Source organism: Semicossyphus pulcher, unplaced genomic scaffold, assembly GCF_022749685.1.
Source record: "Semicossyphus pulcher isolate SPU_LCO1_2020_fin unplaced genomic scaffold, fSemPul1.0.p SCAF_4, whole genome shotgun sequence".
Classification (NCBI taxonomy): Eukaryota; Metazoa; Chordata; class Actinopteri; order Labriformes; family Labridae; genus Semicossyphus; species Semicossyphus pulcher.
The window spans coordinates 6,300,373-6,319,894 of record NW_027211715.1 but is presented as its reverse complement, the minus strand read 5'-3'; the positions used below and the strand labels follow the sequence as shown (position 1 = coordinate 6,319,894).

General features: G+C 41.1%; 1 protein-coding gene across 1 annotated transcript in view; it reads left to right on the top strand.

Annotated features, from left to right (window-relative positions):
• The window catches only part of znf644b (zinc finger protein 644b), a 47,385-nt gene that overhangs the window by 19,309 nt on the left and 8,554 nt on the right, over positions 1–19,522 (top strand). The gene's annotated exons all lie outside the window — the stretch shown is intronic.

Sequence of the window (19,522 nt, the reverse complement as noted above, 5' to 3'; positions counted from 1 at the left end):
TAGAACGCTTCATCACATACTGTCGCCATGGCTTGTTCCCTTGAATTTTCAAGTGCCACAACTTCCAGCATTGATCAGTTCTATTGTTCTCAGCATGAGGGTCGAGACCCCAAATAGGTCTCATAATTATATTTGGAGGGTCACAATGCAAACGCAGAACATTTATATTTCTGCTGCACAGACCTTTTTTTGTGAAACACTGGATAGGTTGACCTCTTCAGGCCGAAACTAGCCTACTTCAGAATCAGAATCAAGTTATTGCCAAGTAGGTTTACACATACAAGAAGTTTGACTTGGTGTTAAACAATAAACAGAGAAGTATAATAACGCTAATTAATAAGCTATTAAAAAGTAGGACTCCCACTGTCAGTGACCTTAAGTAGAATAAGATAAAAAAAAATAGACTATAATAAGATATAAAAAAAGCAATATAACAGAAAATATGTACACCAGGTGTAATTTAAAAGCTGTCCAGATGTGCAGGTTTGTAAAAGATGATGGTAGTGCAAATGCTTAACAGTATAGAATTAAAAACAGTGCAATGTAAATGTGTGTCAAAATTCCAATCTCAATTATTTCAGTTTTGTGCTCTTTAGTGCCTACCTCAGTTTAAAATGTGATAACTTATGATTTAACCAGACATCTATGGCTGGCTCCCTTTGTCACGGTTCTCTTGATTTCCCTCGCTTTCCTTTTAGACTGTTTGTCTTCATCTGAGCGTGGAATTTGTTTGTTTTTCTTTGGATTTTCACTTATTGTTGAAGTTGTATCTGTAGTCATCGATCTTTTCTTTGTTTGTTCAGCCATAGTAGATTACTGTTTACTCGCAACACTTGCAGAGACCGGAGAAGGAGCTGCTTAGCTCCGCCTACCCTCTCGGGCAGACCAACCACTGCTGGGTGATGGAAACTAATGGTGATGGTCACTAACTGGGCACCGCTTGTGATTTTTTCCGTGAATGTCGCCACAGCCACCCAGTCTGTAATAATACTATATATTGCAAATACAAAGGCTTTCATCAGTGGGCCATAGGCTCAATCACCTTTGTGTTAACTAATTCGATAGATGATGACTGAAAAGACATTTATTTACATGAAAAAGTTTGAGATTGTTACTTTAATGTAGCGCATAAATAAAAGTGAGGATGAGAGTCCATTTCTTACTTCTATAGTGGAACTGATCATAGAATTGCTTCACTTGTTTCTTCTTTACTTTGCAGGATGTTTGCAAAGTATCACACTAGAAGGCTTTTGTCACATTCATCGGCTATAGGGGGAATTTCTCTAAGTTCATCTTAAATCACAACTATTTTGAGCCAAATGCGTTTGAATATACAGCCTAAACAAGTTATGTGAAAGCCTGAAGGTCCAAGTGCGAATACACTGAGCAGGAGACATCCATTAGTTGAAGTTTTGTAAAGTATTAGCCTATATTTTAATAACAACATAGTCGGGATATTTCAATGGGGAAGACAGAATTTTTTTGTTAAAAGGTTCACCAGTACATTTTCCTATGGACCGCAGTAAACCGCTAATAAAGCTCCCTGATCATCCAGAATAATTTCCTCATAACCTGTGTACCAGTTCATAGTCATTTTCATACTTCATTTTAAACACTCTTCATCCTTTGTGCCTGATTTCCCCACTCTGTGAACAGTAACGGTGCACAGTAGCAGCGTCCCCCCACAGGCCCGAACATTACGTGCTGCTGGGCATCAAATCTCCCCGACAGCCTCATTATTCCATTCTCCTCCACTATCCAAGGTTGATCTAATCACCAGATCAACAAGCGGGATGTGTGAGCGAACAAATAATGGAGACAAAATGAACAAATGATTAGTATGCTGTGAAAAGTACAATACGTTTCTTATTTAGCATTTAGATAACTATCTATCCTGAGGAGCAAGCTTCAAAGTTGAACTCAGTTTAGGCGAGGGGGATTAATTCTCTCTGCTGCATGCTTCATTGAATCTCTCATTACCAAACTTTGTCTGTATTGATGTTAGATTTGATTGAAGATTAGAGCATTTAGCAAATCTTGCTTTTCCGCATGTATCAGGCTTTTTCAAGCGCGGCGCAGCGCTCGCTGGTCAATACCCTCACTTTTATCCAGTGTCTGCTTCATTTAAACTTAATCAACTCCATCAATGAACTGGAACAGCGAAACGTCCCCTGGAACAATAGCTTTTGTAGGATAATGCTTTGGTCTTATTCCCAACCGGGTGGCGATAAACCTAAAATTACACTATGATGAACTATTTCAATCAATATGATAATGGAAATTGGCTTGGGTGACTCTTTGCAAGGCTTAAGGAGGCAGGCTAAAGCCTATGTGACATTAATACATCTCCATGCTCTCTCCCTGCTGTTGCAACCCCCTACCTCACTTTATTGTCCCATCTTTTCAGTGACATTGACTGCACCATATTGCAAAGCGCCTGGTAGTTTAATGATCTATCTGCACCGGGGAATGCTTGTGCTGAAATGGATGCACAAGCCGACGGTCTCATGCATTGTTTTCCAACTAAATTATAGGCTCTATACTTTGTTTCCTGTAGTGGCTCAGCGGGGTGTAGATCAATCATTGATGGCACTGCTGTAAAGTAGCTAGCAGCACAGCTTTTGCTGCTCATTTGGACACTTTGTCCTTGTGTGGGAGCCAGTGCCTGTTATTCGCTACAGTTCATCATATTTATACTGCTACCAAAAGACCAATTTCACGAGCCTTAGCAAGGAAAACGCATGCTCCCCATCTGTTGCATACTAATAAATATGCCACCTTCTGGGACAATCCAGGAGCGATCATGATGATCAACTGCCAAGTGATATGACTTACCATAAACCTGTTTATTTGAAAAGTTTCCCCTCAGCCAATAATTGTCAAATTTATTTCGGCGTCTGTTATCATTTTCTGAAGTGATTTATAAAAGAGACGGAGTTGTTTTTCCTCCACAGCTTTCAGAGTCATTTCATTATCATTTCTGAGGCCGCTGTTGGCACACGGTGCGAGACGGTGCCTTTGTGTTGTTTCAGCAGAAGTGAGCAGTTATTACTGGAGCTGAAAGTCACAGCTGTCCTTTAGCAGGCAGGCACTGATCAGCTCCGTCTCCTGTGAATGACACCAATGAATAGAGTCGTTGGTTATGTTTTTCGCAATAACACGTATTAACACTTTATTGTAATTGTTTTAACAACAAACACGTTTAAAGAGGGGGGATCATCTTTGGTAGGACCAAGAAGACATGCAGGTTGGTGGGTGCTTTAGATATTCACTGTCAGGAAATGGCCCTTTTAAACAAATACCAAAACTATATAACAAAATAACTTTCATTACTTTAACAGAAAATTCCCTCTTTCAAAAAGTCTATTAGTCAATAAAAATGACTCCTTTCTTGGTCACCAGCTGCATGATCTATATTGTAGCAGCGCTAGACATTAAAGGACCAGTGTTTAAGATTAAGGAGTCCAAAATGAGCACCATCACTCGGGTCCTCTTTCTGGAGCACTATACATGACCAAATTAACCCTAGTTCCCACAAGGTGCTGCCTTCGGGTTATAATTGTGGTTTTATATCCGTCACATGTACTTTTTTGGTTTATTCCAACTGTTTTCATCATCCTATTTTCAAGGCACAGCAGATGGCGGTGTCTAGACCACAGATAAACACGGTTAGAGACTAGTTAATAAACATAGTGAGGCATTTGTTAGCCACGGTTTCCCTCAGGAGCTGGTGGAGACCAAAAATGGAGCAAGAAGGAGAGTGAATATTGGACATACATTAATATAAACTCAAATCTCGAAACTAGCTATCATCTGAAGAAGATGTAGCCTCTGGGAGTAATGGTGGAAATTTCGTGCATTCCAGTTTGAGCCGTTCATGTGTTTCTGGTGAGTTTCAGTTTCATTGTAAAAAGTAAGTAACACTTAGGTTTCAATCTGGCTGACTAATAAACCGCTTTTCTTGTGATTTACTGGTAATTAAGTTTGTCGAAATAACAACAACATGATGCAGATTAGCAAACATGAAGCTTTGTCAGGTCTGTCCTCAAGAGGAGAAGAAAACTTTTAAAATGCATTTGTTGAACAGAGGTCGGATCCATCATATCTGATGCATTCGAGGAAATCAGGGAAATCTAAACACTAATCGATTTCATGGCACACCGTCAAGCGATTTTTTCTCAAATAGAATTTTTGATCTAGAGCAGATTGTTAGCTGAACTTGCTACAGGCGTTTATAGAGATTAACAAGAAGCTAAATCATCGTCAGACGATGGGAGCCGCGATGTCATTACGGTGGACTACTTTGCACCTTCTTCACACCACCATCTCCACAGGTACTGTTTTTCCTACGTACTGGAGCCTGGTGATACGTGACTGGTCAATACTACTCGGACTATAAACGGAAACCAGAACACTTGCTGTACTAAAATCTTTATGTAGAATCTCTAAATAGAGATTAATGTAAACCCTGATCTGTTGTGTTCAAGTGACAAAAAAACAATCAATGAATGCAGGTTAAATATCAGAAGCCTATATCTGCCCTAAGGAGCTGTTTAGTAATTACTTGCTTTAGATTTTGATCAAAAAATAAAGTCAAACATTTTTTTAGTTAAGCTTGCGTTTATCTTTGGATTTCTTCTGTCCAAAAAATGTCCATTATGAGTTCCCAGAGCACAGTTTGTCACCTTTAGTGTGCTGGACAGAACCTTTGGTAGTTTCTCCTCATTAAATACTTAAATGAATCGTCAGGTTCTTCTTCGATGCACACCAATGCTCTGTGCAGTCTTTATCCATCCTGTAACAGTAAATTTGAAGCCTTTAACTATGTATCCACGCTCTAATTACAGTTAGTATTAGTGGAGGACAGTTCTTTCCAGAGATGGGTACTCCCTGCCTCTCTAACCTCTTGCCTCCTGCAGCAGCCAGTGTCAATTAGCCCATCCTGCTTCTTAACTGACTGAAGCCGCATCCATGTCATCGTCATCCAGCTAACATGAAACACCACGCGTGTCGTTTGACACTTTTGAATATGTTGTTTGCCTTTGTTTCCATGTTTTACTCCCAGTGCTGGAAATGATTTGAGAGGACAGACATGCACAACAGATACAGCACCTTGAACATCAAAGGCCTGCACCGCTGTATTAGAAACAGTGTGTGTGTGTATCTGTGTCTCTGCTGCACACACATCCGTATCTCTGCTGCGAGTATGCGTGCACGTCAGTGTGCCTGCCATAGGAAAGCATCCTCGACAGCCCAGAATATAAAAATTTACAGGCCTTTTTCCTGCTTTGTTCGTCTCCTCTCCCATTCTCTTAGGTAAACGGGGCCTGAGTGATGGAGCCAGAACCTTTCATCTCTCCCAGTGAGTTTAAACAGCTGTCATGTTTGATTGACGGCCTGACGTGCACATGTGATGCCATAGAAGAGGGGAAGAGATTCTAGAGAGCACAGTACATTATGATTCTCCTGCCTTCAAATGAATGAGAAATTACACTAAAACCAACAGAGTTTTACGTTTCCTAGACGTCTCAGAGTTCATGCAGAACCCTTTGCATACATTCCATGACGGCTTTCATACAGATTGGATTCACTTTATTTGCTTAACTGATGTTATACCTCAAATCTTTGCATTTCATAGTCACTAGATAATTTAAAAAGTTGCCTTATGTTCAATGTATGACTCCTTATAAGGAAAAATCTTACTTTGCTAATTACTTCCTGTCTGAATTCCTTTAGTCAGACCTCTCAGTTAGTCTCTCTTTAGTTTTAATAGCCTGTGGAGCCCCTGAAGCACAATTAAGCTTAAAGTTACATTTTATAATTGCTTTCAATGAAATGAAATCTGCTACAAAGCATGCTTACATTATGAAATCATGTTTTATTATGTGCAAAATAAAGTCATGTTGGTTCTACTAAAGAATCTGTTGGTTCTGTGAATAAACATATGCGGCACAACTTAATGGTAAAATGAGCACAGACCATAGACTGTATAAAAACATGGAGGATGCGTCTCCATCTCCTCTCATTGTTCTTACTTGAAGCCAAAGTACCCACGAGGGGGGGCGCTGCCATCTTGCGCTCGAGACTGCACGGTAGAGATCGGTGGGTGGATCTGCGATAACGATGTCCTGCCCCTTCCACTAATCATAACACACATTTAACTTACCGAAAAAATTGCAAAGATCCTGCACGTTGATGTATTTAAACGCAGAAGAGCTTCTTGTGTTGGTCTGAGGTTAAAGTTCACAGATATGGAAACTTCAATGACTGTAGTGATTGTTTACCTTACGTCTCCTCTCGCTGTTCCTCCTCTACTCTGCTACTCTGGAACAGATCGGCTGCAGGAGCCGTATTTGTCAACAGAGCTGTCAATCATCCTTTTTACAGCATCAAATAACGAATTAAAAATAAACTTTTCAGAAAAATTAACACTTGGACATAAATCAGCATGATAAGAACTAGCTATAATGACAGAAACCATGTTTGAGAAATATTTATTTGGCATGTATTTTGATTTTATAGTTTGACTCATGTCCCATCTGTTAACATGGAGGAGGCGGGCTTTATGGCCTGTACTGCAGCCGGTCAGCAGGGGGCGCTCAGAATGTTTTGGCTTCACTTTTAGGGAGCTGTCATGTCGTCCATGTTTTTATACAGTCTATGGGACAGACCTTTAAATGTATCTTGAATCAGTGAGTTCCTGACAGGCAACAGATTACAGGAAGAACTCAGCTGAGCTGTCAAAACAATGATACAGTCCGGTCAGTGTTTGTCTTTAGCTTGACCCTGTCTTTCTCTCTTTGTCAGAACTACTTCGGTGTGTATCTCACCTTCTGGATGGACTGTTACAAAATGTTACAAAGACGTATTCAAGGCGTTAGTAAGATGAATCCCAAAGACTTAATTCACTGAGTCTTTTATCTGACTTTTGCACCTTCAAGGTTGGCATTTTACACTGTAAGTAAACATCTAACATTTGGTCATTAAAGGTATGCAGTTCTGAATAAGGATTTTTGAACTCAATGGCCCACTCTCTTTAATGATCCTTCAGAGCCTCCGTCCCCTCCAACAACTAACTAATCAAAAGAATTATAGTAGAAGCTGGTGGGTTTGCTGCGTTAGCCTTGAGAGGGGAAACACTTATTTCGCAATCATTGCTTTGTTCCTCGTTGGCAAGAACTTGGAAGATGGAGAGTTAGCTGGCAGGGGTTGGATTGCATTGCCCAAATGCTACCTGATGCTAACTGGCTTATATCCTGTTGTTTGGTTTGCTCTGAGCCACTTTGTGTGTTGCCCATTTACAGAGCCAGGGCTGTTCTTTGTTGAATTTGTCCACTCTCTGTGGTCTTCTTCTTATGATGAACATCACTGTCCTGCTGAATTGTTAAAAAATGCGTGTGAATATAAACATGAATCCGAGTACCAAACTGGAACACCTTTCAACACACTCAAATCAACTACTGAACTCAATTGTTTTGTTAAATATCCTATGTGCTGAAGTGCTGCACTAACACAACAATACACCACTGTGCGCGTGACCAGGACAGCACTCCTTATGCAGCATTTGCCTTTTGATTTTAAAGACTTAATGTATTGTTTTAGTATACATTATTCAGTGAGCATTGTGACGGCTGTGTGGCCTGACACATTTTTCTTTGTTTGGCCTCAGAATGTTAATGCTGATGTTTTTTACAATGGGCTTTGGCTTTGATTTAGTACACAAAAAAGCAGATCACTCTCATCTGCACTCCAATGGGCTGGAACTGGCGAGAAAGAAACAGTTTAACTAAAGAGAATATATGCATCAAATGAAAAGCAGATGAAAAAATATGCAATTATGTTCCTGATTGGGTTAAGTATTTCTCTGCCAGCACATGCCAGATAACACTAGAACCTGTCCCAAATGGGTGGCTTCCAGGCCTGGGCGCGGCCCCAGAAAACGTCACATCAGAACGGTACCGTCTCCCGCTACATCTCCGTTTCCTCAGATCCAGGGCCAGTGCGTCCCCCTCGTTCCCCTCTCCTCTTTGCTCTGCTCAGCTCCTCTCTGCGTCCCAGATAATGGAGCTCAGCTTCTGTCTGCCAAAGGGTCCGTGGCTGCCCGGGAGTAATGACCTGAGGGGGTACTTTGTGACAACCAGGGTATAATAATGCCTCCAGCCACGGACAAAGCAGACCCTTGGGGTCAATTTTTAAATACTTTTATGTTTTTCACCGAGGGCAAGAGTCATTTGTTTTTATTGTAGGTCATATACGACATATACCCTGCAAAAACAACACATTTAATCCACATAACAAGGCATATAAAGTGTGTTTAATATTGTTTATTTAATCAAAATGTGGTTAAGTTTTGATAGAACGACACTTTTGCTTTTGAGGAAACATCTTTCTCCTCAAACAGTATTTACCCAGCAAATGTCTGTAGGCTGTAGTCTGTAGGCCGATCAAAATAGTTTTATTGAGGCAGGCGAGGGAGTATGGAATCACCTGCGAATGAAAGGCTTCTCCTAATAGGTTAATTGTAACAAAAGCGCAGGGTCTTGCCCCATTGAACAGAAGAGGATTGTGGAACACAGGCCTGTGGAAATGATGTCAGGCAACGTGCTGCCTGCTCTCCCCTGCAGGGCCAGAGTTTGTCTGTCAGCAGTTAAATGCTTACCTCCTGCCCCTCCCCTAACACTCAACAATCAATTTACCTCCTCGGGGTCTATGAACCCAAAGATTTGACCTTGCAGACTTGAGCTTTGTTTCCCCCCTCATCCCTCACACCTCAACGACTTCTTATTAGAACACAAAGGAAAGGTATTTTAAAATCGTTTTTTATACACATAAAGGGAGAAATAGTCAAATGGTTCCTATGACTAAAACAGTGGGAGTCATTTTATCAAACCAAAGTTTCAGCTCAAACTAGTTTTCTCGAAAACAGAACACAGTTCTGTTTGGTGCTTTAAGTGCCTAAGTATGAAGTTTAACCCTCATTCGCTATTACAAAGGTGGCATCTACTGTTCCTGGGCTCCAAAAGTGTACTTCATATTGTGATTAGTATTTGAAAATTCATGGCAAAAGGCGTCTAAAACTACCTACTAAAATATTAACAAATGACAACATTTTCCACAGTTCAACTTAAAAATGATGAGCCACGAAAACAGCGTGTGCAGTGACTGAGAATAATTCCCATTTTGGATAGAACATGCTTTCCTATCAATGCTTAAGGAATAAATGGACATATTAGGGATTTATTTCATGTTTATTTGCCTTTTTAGTTAGTTGAAGAAGGTTAAAGGTCATGTCTAAATGGCTACCTCTTAGCCTTAGCCTAGCTTAAGGTCTGGAAATGGGGAGCAACATCTAGCTCTGTCCTGTAGCCTACATAATAAAACCACAATTTGTTTTTTTACACATTGAACACACAATATATTCATTGATGCTTTAGTTCTGCTGCTTAACAACATGTGTTTCTGACAGACAGAACCAGGGTAGCTGTTTTAGCTAAGCTAGCTAACCATCTCATGGCTGTAGCTTCATATGTAGCCTATAGATATGAAAGTGGTATCACTCTTCTCATCGAACCCTGGGAATTAAAGTAACTTTCTCTTGAATGTGAAAGTAGAAAATCATAGCGTTCACCTGTGCTTCGCAGGTTGTTGGACAGTGGAAGGTCACTCAATAAAGATGTCTGTAATGAGCATGACTGAGTCCTACTAGCCTGCTAATCAGCTAACACTGATTAGACTCTTATAGAAGAGTTCCTGGTGAATTACTTCTGTGTTAAAGGTAATGATGTAAAAAAAAAACATACATGTATTTCACTGACAATGAATCTAAAACAGAATGGCTTTTTCAGTGTTCGGTATCTTGTATGTTTTACTGTTGATTCCCTTTTATGTTGATGGGTACACAGCCCGGGGATGTCTCTGTGTCAATCAAAGAGTTCAAATCCCACAATTTATTCAGTCCCCCTCCTCTTTGTACAGTAATCAACAGTGACGGTGCACAACCCAGCAAGGTGCTAGCTAATTGGGCATACTGGGAATAAAAAAAAAAATCACCTTTTTCTCTGATTTTATTAAAACTGCTGATGGTTCAACACAAGGCTTTGTTTAGGGTGTGTGAACGAGCTTTGTAATGAGACATCTCTGTTTTAAAAGGTTATCTATATGTTGTTTTTGCTTTTGAGTATGTTTTAGCAGTGAGAGGTAAACAGGAAGTGATGTAAGAGAGGAGTGATATGGAATGCAAACTCACATGACCGTTAGTAAGAACCTGGCTCAGAGTTACTTTACTAATCACAGAAACTTTCACTTTGTATATCTCACTCGTTATCTGACGGATTCTAATGTAATTTTCTCTAGAAATTCATGTACCCCAGAGGATAAATAGGACCTACTTACTTTTAGTCCAGTGCCGCAAGCAGGTCAACATTTTTTGTTATTATGTCAAATATATCAACTTAGTAATTGGCACAATTGTTTTACAAAAATGTGTTTTTGATGGTGGATAAATCTATTATGACTTTGGGGTCACCCGAGTTTTCCTCCTCTGCGATACTATTAGTTTTTAAAGGAAATTTTTAAACAAGCATTGGATTTATTGTCATGCAATTTTATACAGATAATCAAGGTCCCTACATGATGAATTGTTATAACTATAAATAAGTGCAATTATCAGGTCAAAACTACAATTTGTCCAGTACATTGGTCTATATGGAAGCCCTGGGAGGCAAGTGAACTATAAATCTGGTGGTCCATTTTCTAACCATGAGCTAAATCTGTCCTTTTTTAAAGATTTTTTTAGGTAGCATCAAAGCTTTTGCATACATAATCTCATTAGCGACTTATTTTATGTCTTTGATCCTTTTCCAAATTACTTCCTTTTCATCCTAGAAAGATTACACGAGCAAAACCTTTTTTTCACCGGTTCCTGAGTCAGAAACACATGAACACATGAATTTATACGAGACACAGAAAAAGGAACCCTTGATTTTTTTTTTCTCACTTGCATGTCAGGTCCTGCATACATTTATAACCAAAAACATGGGGAAAAAACTGCTGAAATTACGAAAAAGTTTCAGCTGCAATTTGCGTTTTGTACTAATTAGTACATGGTAGTGGTCGTGTCAGAAAAGGCCTCAGACCAAGGGCCAGATGGGGCCTGGGCCTCTCCAAACACTGACAATTAAAAATCTATATGTATATAAAATCTGGATGCAAAAACAGCCCCGCCTATTGCGGGCTCACAGATGCACAGAAACTCGAATTTTTTAATGTTACGTCTATCCTCTGATTATTTTTAACTGCGCCCACAAAACTGACCTTTTAGTCTGTAAAAGTTTCAGTATCTGGTTTCTACTTGTGTAAAAAAAAAAAACTCCTATGTTTACTACTGTCTGGAAAACATCTGACCCGTGACAGGGTTATTTGTGACCAGAGGTCAGAGTGAATTTTTAAAATAATTTTTCAGCATGAAGCAAAGTGATTTCAAACACTTTACTTGATATATGTTTTTCACACAGATTATAAGTTCTTCATTCTGATAATAAAGTTTACTTTCACCTTCAAGATGGTTGTACAGGCTTTAAGAATTTTTCCAACAGTAGCATGCTAACATGCTGAAGTGAGATGGTGCACCCACTAAACATTAGCATGGTAGCATTGTGATAATGTTAGCATGCTGACATAAAAATACCGTTATGTTGAAGTACAGCCTCACAGAGCAGCTAGCAGGCCTTTAGACTCTTAGTCTTGTTTTCTTAATAAAGGAAATTATTAACATGCAAATGCAAAAAACAATTGTGACATTAAGTGAAAACAGAGGATACCCAAGTTGCTTTATATTGTAATGGTAAGATTCTCAATAGCCAATCAATAGTATTAAAAACACGTAAACATGTCTTTTCCCCCTCAAACATACTTTCTCTACAGCCGTAATTTAGGTGTAACCTGAAGTTTTTATCTTATTAGCAGAAATATTCTGAACAACTTCCCATGCACTAGTTAATGTGTAATCCAGCAGTGTGTCTGTCTTAAAACAGAAGGTTTCTAGATCGTTCTCTGGCATTTGTGTGGACTCTTTGCTTGTTTTTCACTGCTGTGTTAACCGTTCAGAGAAGAAGACCATATAGTTTGTGTTGGTGGAGTTTTCAGTTTGCTGAGGGGAAGACAGAGTGGTTGAGGATGTATACACGTGGGGGAAGAGCTGCAGTAACAGAACTCAGCTGGAGTGGGTTACTTGAGGGAACGCTTGAGGAGCGGGACCAGAGCCAGAAGAGCGAGGAAACATACTTCATTTTATTGATTTTGTCGATCGTCTTAAATGAGGGGCACTCCAGGCCAAAGGCTCACCTCTGCATTTTCTCTGTGTGTGCCTGAGCTGCTCGCTGGACAACGAGCAGTGGTTACAGGAAGAGAGGGATGATGGGTTTGTGTTTATGTGTGGGAAAGGTGTGTGTCCACTGCAGGGAAGTTTTCACTCATAGTCCTAAAAGTGTTGGATATCAACCTTTTGACATACATGTCTTTATGTCGGCTCTGCAAGGTGTAAGGCTCTAACCGGGTCATATGTGACTAACTTTGGCTGTCTTGCGTTTATAAGAACACAACCTCCATTTGTTTATGGTTTATATTTGACTAGAAGGACACCCAAGCTTCAGAACATACAAGTGTCTCATTACTCCTTAATTTCTTCTTCTGTGGTACCTTCTATAAATTCATAAATAAATTCATAAATTTTTGTTCACTCATTTATTATCCTCATCCATGCCACTGTTTCTCATGTTATTCTGTGTGTATTTTCTCTCCCACAGTGTCACAATGTCTGACCCAACCTGTGAATATTTCAATTTCAATGAACAGGAACTAAACGTTGTTTAAAGAGTGATTGCTGTTAGCTTAAAGCTACTGTGAGGAACTTTAATTTTGTGTCTGTTGGCAACAAGGCGGTGCATCTTATCTCTTTAGTATACAAGTGTTCCAGTGCGTAACTATCATGGATGCTTTATTCACTTGTCATGATGAAAAGAAAAAAAAAGTTTAGGACAGCGCCGCTGAGCTTTCAGGCGTTGTCCGAGGTGCCGTAGTTGTAAACGTACAGAAACAGGTGTAATGAAACAGTCACTAACATTCATGATGTATGTTTATGACATTCTTTTAAATTTATTCAAACTTTATTCTATGTGAGAATTGGGCTGTTATTGTAACTGAGCAGTCTGTACTTAAAGGTATACTAAGTAGGATTTTTCCTGCATTTAGTCAACGACTCATTCAAACTGGGCCCCTCCTCCTGGGCTCTTCGTCACCAGAAGCTCACTCTCACTCTCTCGTGCGAGGACACGCCCCCCGCCGAGCTAACACCGACAGCATCACAGTTACCGTTGCGATAGCATGCTAGCGGTCTTTCACCATGTTCGCCGCTCTGAATGGGGCCCAGTTGCCAATTTGAGCCACTCCCACACTCACACACCCACTCCCACACTCACCTATACGCTGCGATTGGCTCAGGGAACCACAACAGCGCCCCACCTGATAACCGTCCAATGCAATGCAAAACAACAGAATAGATGCAGAGGGAAGGGTCTCACAAGGGTTTACACACACACTCACCAACGCACATGTATAGAGGCCCATGTGATGATTTATATTATATTTGTAAAAGTCAATATTCTATTTTTCTAGGAAAATCCTACTTATTATACCTTTAAGGATGGTGGAGAGGCAAAGGGGAGGCATGAGGCATTGTGACTGACAGGGTCCACTTTTAGCCTCGCATTGGGGCCTGGAGCTGACAGGTTACATCACTGCGTGCGAAAAGTGTTTTTTTTTCTCAAAAAATCTCGTCCTGATTTTCTTTAACACTCAAATGAATCACCTGCATGAATATTTGTCCTGGAAAATGTCAAAGAAATGCTTTTTGGCAGCGTGCTGTTAATTGCCTCGTCTGGCAGCCGTTACAGGCGTAAGAATTACTCTATAGATAAATACAATCTTCCCGCCAATGGCCTTTTGTAGGTCATATAGAGCATTCATTTCGGTCTGTTTCATAACCAGCTTAAAATTCCTCACTGGGGGCTTTAAAGATAGGGCAAACAAACTTATTTTTGTTTATTAATTGTATTTGTGTAGGAGCTGGAGCAGGCAGTAACAGGGACGTTCTGTTTCACTATCAGAATAAACAGTGGCTAACCGTCCATGACGTCTTTCCAACACAGCTCAGAAGATTCCCCTGCCTCTAGTGTCTGTGGCGTTAATAAGCCTATTGTCTGGATCACATGCATCATCTTGAAGTCCAGAAATGACCAAGTGTGTCCATTAAACCACACCCGCCTGCACCGCCCCCTTCCCAGATCATGACCTCTTGCTTTACACCAGAGATCCTCTACTGTCCGTGACTTATTCATCACCTGCGACGCGGTTATGAATGGCTTCTGAAGGCAAATATTGATTAAATCAAGTGTAACATCACTTGGCTTAAAGCAAATGTCCATAAGCAATTACAGCGTGTAGTCTGGTAGTATTTTCCATTTTTGCTTTGGCTGACATGCTCATTTGTTTTATATTCCCATAAGTCCTGTCAGGTGGGACAGGGTTCCTTTTTGTGCAGTCAGTGTCAATAGTTATTCAATAACCATTATGCTGAAGTTTCTGCCTCTGACTGAGCCTGAAGACATGAACACCACAATGAGTCACTGAGAGAGAAGTTTTCTGGATAAACTCCAGATGAAACTTTGTAACAGATGTTTGGTGAGCAACAAAAGTAAAACTATGTTAACACATTAGTGCTGAGTGACATGGACGAAGAATGGACAACTGTGACGCATTAAAGCTACACCAATGATAAGGAATGCTATATTCTTTACATTTTCCACTCCTCAAACAGTTTATTAAAAGTAATAAAAGCAATAATAATATTTTTAAGGAAAGATGCATGTTTCCTATGACCGTAAAATCTGGAATATAAGACGCAGTCTCTTTGGGGTTACCAAAGATACGTGTATACAAGTTATTTCAACACAATTACAATTTATTTCCATTTGAAACACATTCAAAACACAGATTATAGCCTATCTGTTTTCACCATGTCGAGTTTGCAGTGTGGTAGCTAGCAGCCTACGTTAACGCTGATTGTTGTGAGGGTGGCGCACTGGTGTATAGGACGCAACCCACGTTTTAGATGAAAAAAAAAAGTCTTAAAGTGCGACTTATCCACCGAATTTTACAGTAGTTTTTAATTTTAATTCATGGTTCCCTTTACATTTCTGTTTGTCCTTATTAGAGGGAGAGTTTTGAATATCTGGCGATTCATTGGTTGCAGATCTCAAGAGAAAAGAGACTTCTTTCTTTCCAGATCGAGTGAGATTGTGTTGCTGAGACAGTTTTAACAAAGTTCATTTTCTCCTTATTTGTCTGTCTGAAAATTTAAATGTGAGTCAGTAATAAGTCCAGTGTTTAACGTGATGACTATGGTGTGAAAGATGTTTTAAAATCTGTTTAGGATATGCAGCTTCTTAATGGTAACGGCAATGGTGAAGCCTGCATGACATGTGTACTGGAAAGGACTTTTAATGTTGCAGTCTCTCATATAATTGTATTTTTTAGCCGAACTCCACAACTACATTCGTTGCTTATGCCTACCCTCTAATACGACTCTCAGTACTCATGACAAACTACACTACTAAACTACAGAATAGGTGTACTGGACAAACGTGTTGGGACACATGGTTAATTGTGAAACAGTTGCAGTTTGGTTAGGTTTAGTTGATTGGTGAAGATAAGTGTTGGTTTCAACAGCTAAGCATGTAAGTGATATGATGTCAAGACCTTACAAGACCTAAGGTAGGTGACCTTAAAGGGATAGTTCGGATTTTTGGACATCAAGTTGTATGAAATACTTGCTAGTAGTGTAGTGGATGCAAAGCTATTAGCTTACTCACCGAGCCCCGTGGCCGGAGTTCTGGCCAGTTCCAAATGTAGAATAAGTAGTTCCAACGAGATGCCAGGGTCATGAAACCAAAAAGTTTTACCCTACAGAAACAGAACGCAGGTAATGGTGATACATTTTCAACACAAAATCATCCTCCTAGGATTTCATATACTGCGCCGTTCTTTATGCACTATTTTCTCTCTTGAACAATCCAGTATCACTACGCCTCCTGCATGAAATTCCTGCGTTTGTTTGGAAATCTGACAAAACTAATTTAACTGTTGGTCCTTAAGATGACTTAAGGGACATCTGTATTTGTTGTTTGAATGCAATTGTTGTGGGTGTTGTTTTTATATATATATATATATATATATATATATTTTATCGGCTGGATATTTGGTATTTTCCTACTAACTGTAGTTTTAACTGCAGTAATATCTTTGTATGATCTGCATGTTATCCTTTAGGAGTGCCCTTTCTCTGACTGTAACAGTAGCTGTATTGGGGTAATGGACATGATTTTTACGGGGTCTCTCCCCTGCACCTCCTTGTTGTTGCTCCCTTATCTCTTGTCCTTCTCGTTTCATTACACAAAATCCCACAGAAAGCAGTGTGCAGGATCAGTTAGTCCCAGCCAGCTCAGTGCTTTCCCTGTTCTTTATTAAAGTGTAATCAAACATCGCTTTAAGTGGAAAATAAATATCCAGATCTAATAAGCTGCTCAGCCGGATCATGTAAATGCAAATTTTCAAGCTGGTTCCCATCCGTCCCACCGAGGGGAGAACAAGCCACAGCAATTGCCTCCTCCACCCGCGATTGTAAATCAGGGAAAATAATGGCTGGATAATGACCAGTTTGTGGTCTCAAGCAGATTGAATGATAACAAACCGTGCATGTTGCACGCAGCTTTTCATTTAACATCCTATCATGGGGAAAGCCGGCGAACAGCTTGGTGTGCCTCATTAAAAGGGTTGTCGATGCCTTGTAAATTTTGTGGAGCAAGGGGGAGAAAATTCACGAGACAAACTTCCTGATAGGGGAAGACAGGGTCTATTCCCCGCCCATAGGGGCCTCCTGCGCCGACGCGGGGAGCCCGAAGATCTGAGAGGACCAGCGAGCCGCCAACTGCATTGCAGTCTGTTTCCTAATGTAAAGGAGTGTGAATGAAAAGAGGAGAAAACCCACTTAGACAAGCACTAAATAATGATTTATAAGACATATAAACTGCTCGGGTTCCTTGTTTGGGGAGATGCTGATTTAGCTGCTAATTGGTGACAGAAACTGTCAAACGGGTGGCAGATAGTGATTGCAGTGGCTTCTGTCAGGATTAGGTGAGAGGGAGAGAAAAAAAGAGCTTTCTTCTGGTGAAGGCAAAGACAATATGACGGCGGTCCCCTCCCTTCTCTTGTCTGATATTTACCCACAACACATTAAACAGATAAAGAAGAGAAAAGAAACAATAAGCGCGGGATTATGGACCCTGTCTCTTGCCTTCGTCTCATGCTCTTGTGTCTTCTTTTGTTTCCCTCCTCTAAGCTGTCTCTGTGATTGATTAACGTGTTTGTTTGAAGAAATTCTGACTGTTTGCTTGCACAATAAAACACACAGACGTACGAATGCGTGCCGGATGTACACAGACACGCGGCTCACACGCACAAAGACAATGAACTGGCAGAGAGGCGGCGAAGGAGACGGATAAAGACTGACTGGCTGATCTCTCGAGGGCATCTTCCTCTAACCCTGCCTTGACTCTCCTCCTGTTTCTCTGGAGCATTAAAATGAACAGTAATTAGGCTTTGATACTCTGGCAAATGAACAGTAATTAGAGTGTGCTACTGTGGATCCTCTGCCTGGGCTGTTCATTGAATATTCACACCATTATTGAACGTTAAGATTAGCTCGCCGTTGTTGTGCACAAACAGTGTGGCATGGCAACGGCCCTTTGCAGATGGTGTTAGGGGGATGGTGGAGGCAGTGTGTGTTTGTGTGTGTGTGTGTGTGTGTGTGTGTGTGTGTGTGTGTGTGTGTAGACAGGTCGCCCAAGCCCGGCGGACCCTCAGAGGGGATTTTCTGGTTATTAGATCCTTGCCAGATCATGGGCCAATTATAAAGAAAACTGTCAGTCAAGGCAAAGTGGCTATGTGATTAGCGGAAAAGGACAAAATCAGGTGAGGAGTGTGAATCTTTCTGGAGGCAGCTTTGATTTGCTAATAAGAGGGAGAGGGAGAGGACCGGGGCAGGGTCCCCAGCTGTAGTCCTGCTTTGCTCTCTTCATTTTCACTGTGACCTTCTTAGCACTGCTGGTCTAATCTGCGCTGCAGAGGAGACATAAAGAATGGCTCTCGAGGGGGTTTTCTGGGTCCAGGCTCTGAATGAGGCACAAGGGGGTTAGCCACCAAAAAATGAGAGCAGTACCCCCTACTACCAACTGGAGGGACATGAGTAATCAAATAGTTCCTTTAGCGCGACAGGGGCCAAATGCTGCTTAATTAGCCTAATAGTTTTAAAGACTTTTTACTCCTGATAAAAAAGAGAGAAAGCACTTAAAGCTATGTCAGAGCGAGAAGGAGGAGTGAAAGGATAAGAGGAGGGAGGGAGAACCGCTTGTCTCTAGGAGCATCCTCAGCAGACAGAGGCTCTGTCCGCTCCTCTTCCTAATTTCTAAAAAGCGCGACAGTGTATCCTAATTTAGTGGCTGGTGACCAGGGCTGACATTGAGGGGCGTGGTAGGGCCTTTTTTCTCCCCGGCCGTGCTTCCTGGCTGGGGAGAAGCGAGCGCAGAGGGGAGACAGGCAGCACAGTGCCAGCGCTATAATGAAGCGCGGGAGACAGCAGGCCTGACAGCTCTGGCAGGTGATGCATGGGGCCCATGCTAATTCTTCAGCAAGCCAGTGATGGATCCTGAAATCTTGACCACACATCCCATTAGCCTCTGTCTGTGACAGGAGAATAAAGATATTAAAAAATCCGGGAGAAGTTGGGAGAAGGGGGTGCGGCGGGACGCGGAGCGGGACGCGGACAGCCAGTCAAAGGACCTTACGCAAACCTCCGAGTCCTCTGCAATATTTTCAGCAGCAAAGTTATTGATGACTTAACCTCTGGGGTGCAGGTTATGGGTGATGGATACTGTGCATCCCCAGCGTGGAACAGCAGAGGATAACAAGGCAGACAGTGAATCACCTGCCCACAGCTGATAAAAATAGAATATGACATGTTGTACAGCGAACACACTGCATTATTCCTCTGTAAATTCTAAAGAGATGAGTGAACTGGGCTTTCCTGTAAATAGATTAGTTCATTGAATGGGTTTTCTACGGTCTCAGCTGTTCTGTGCATCCCCACCGCCCTGGCTTTTGCATCTCAGCACTATGAATGGAAGCACTGTTTATTAGCCTGTCCCCGCCAACTCCTCTGCGACCTCCCCTCCTATCAGGGATAAAAAAGACTAAGGAAACAAAAAGCGCGAGGAGGGTGCGGAGCTCCTCAAGCTATCAAGCACTCAGGTGTGTTTACCATATATCTTTTATCTTCCTGTGCAGGATAAGGCTAATATTTCTGACAAGTTTTGTGTGAAATATAAATGACCCAGTCTTGATACAAATAGGA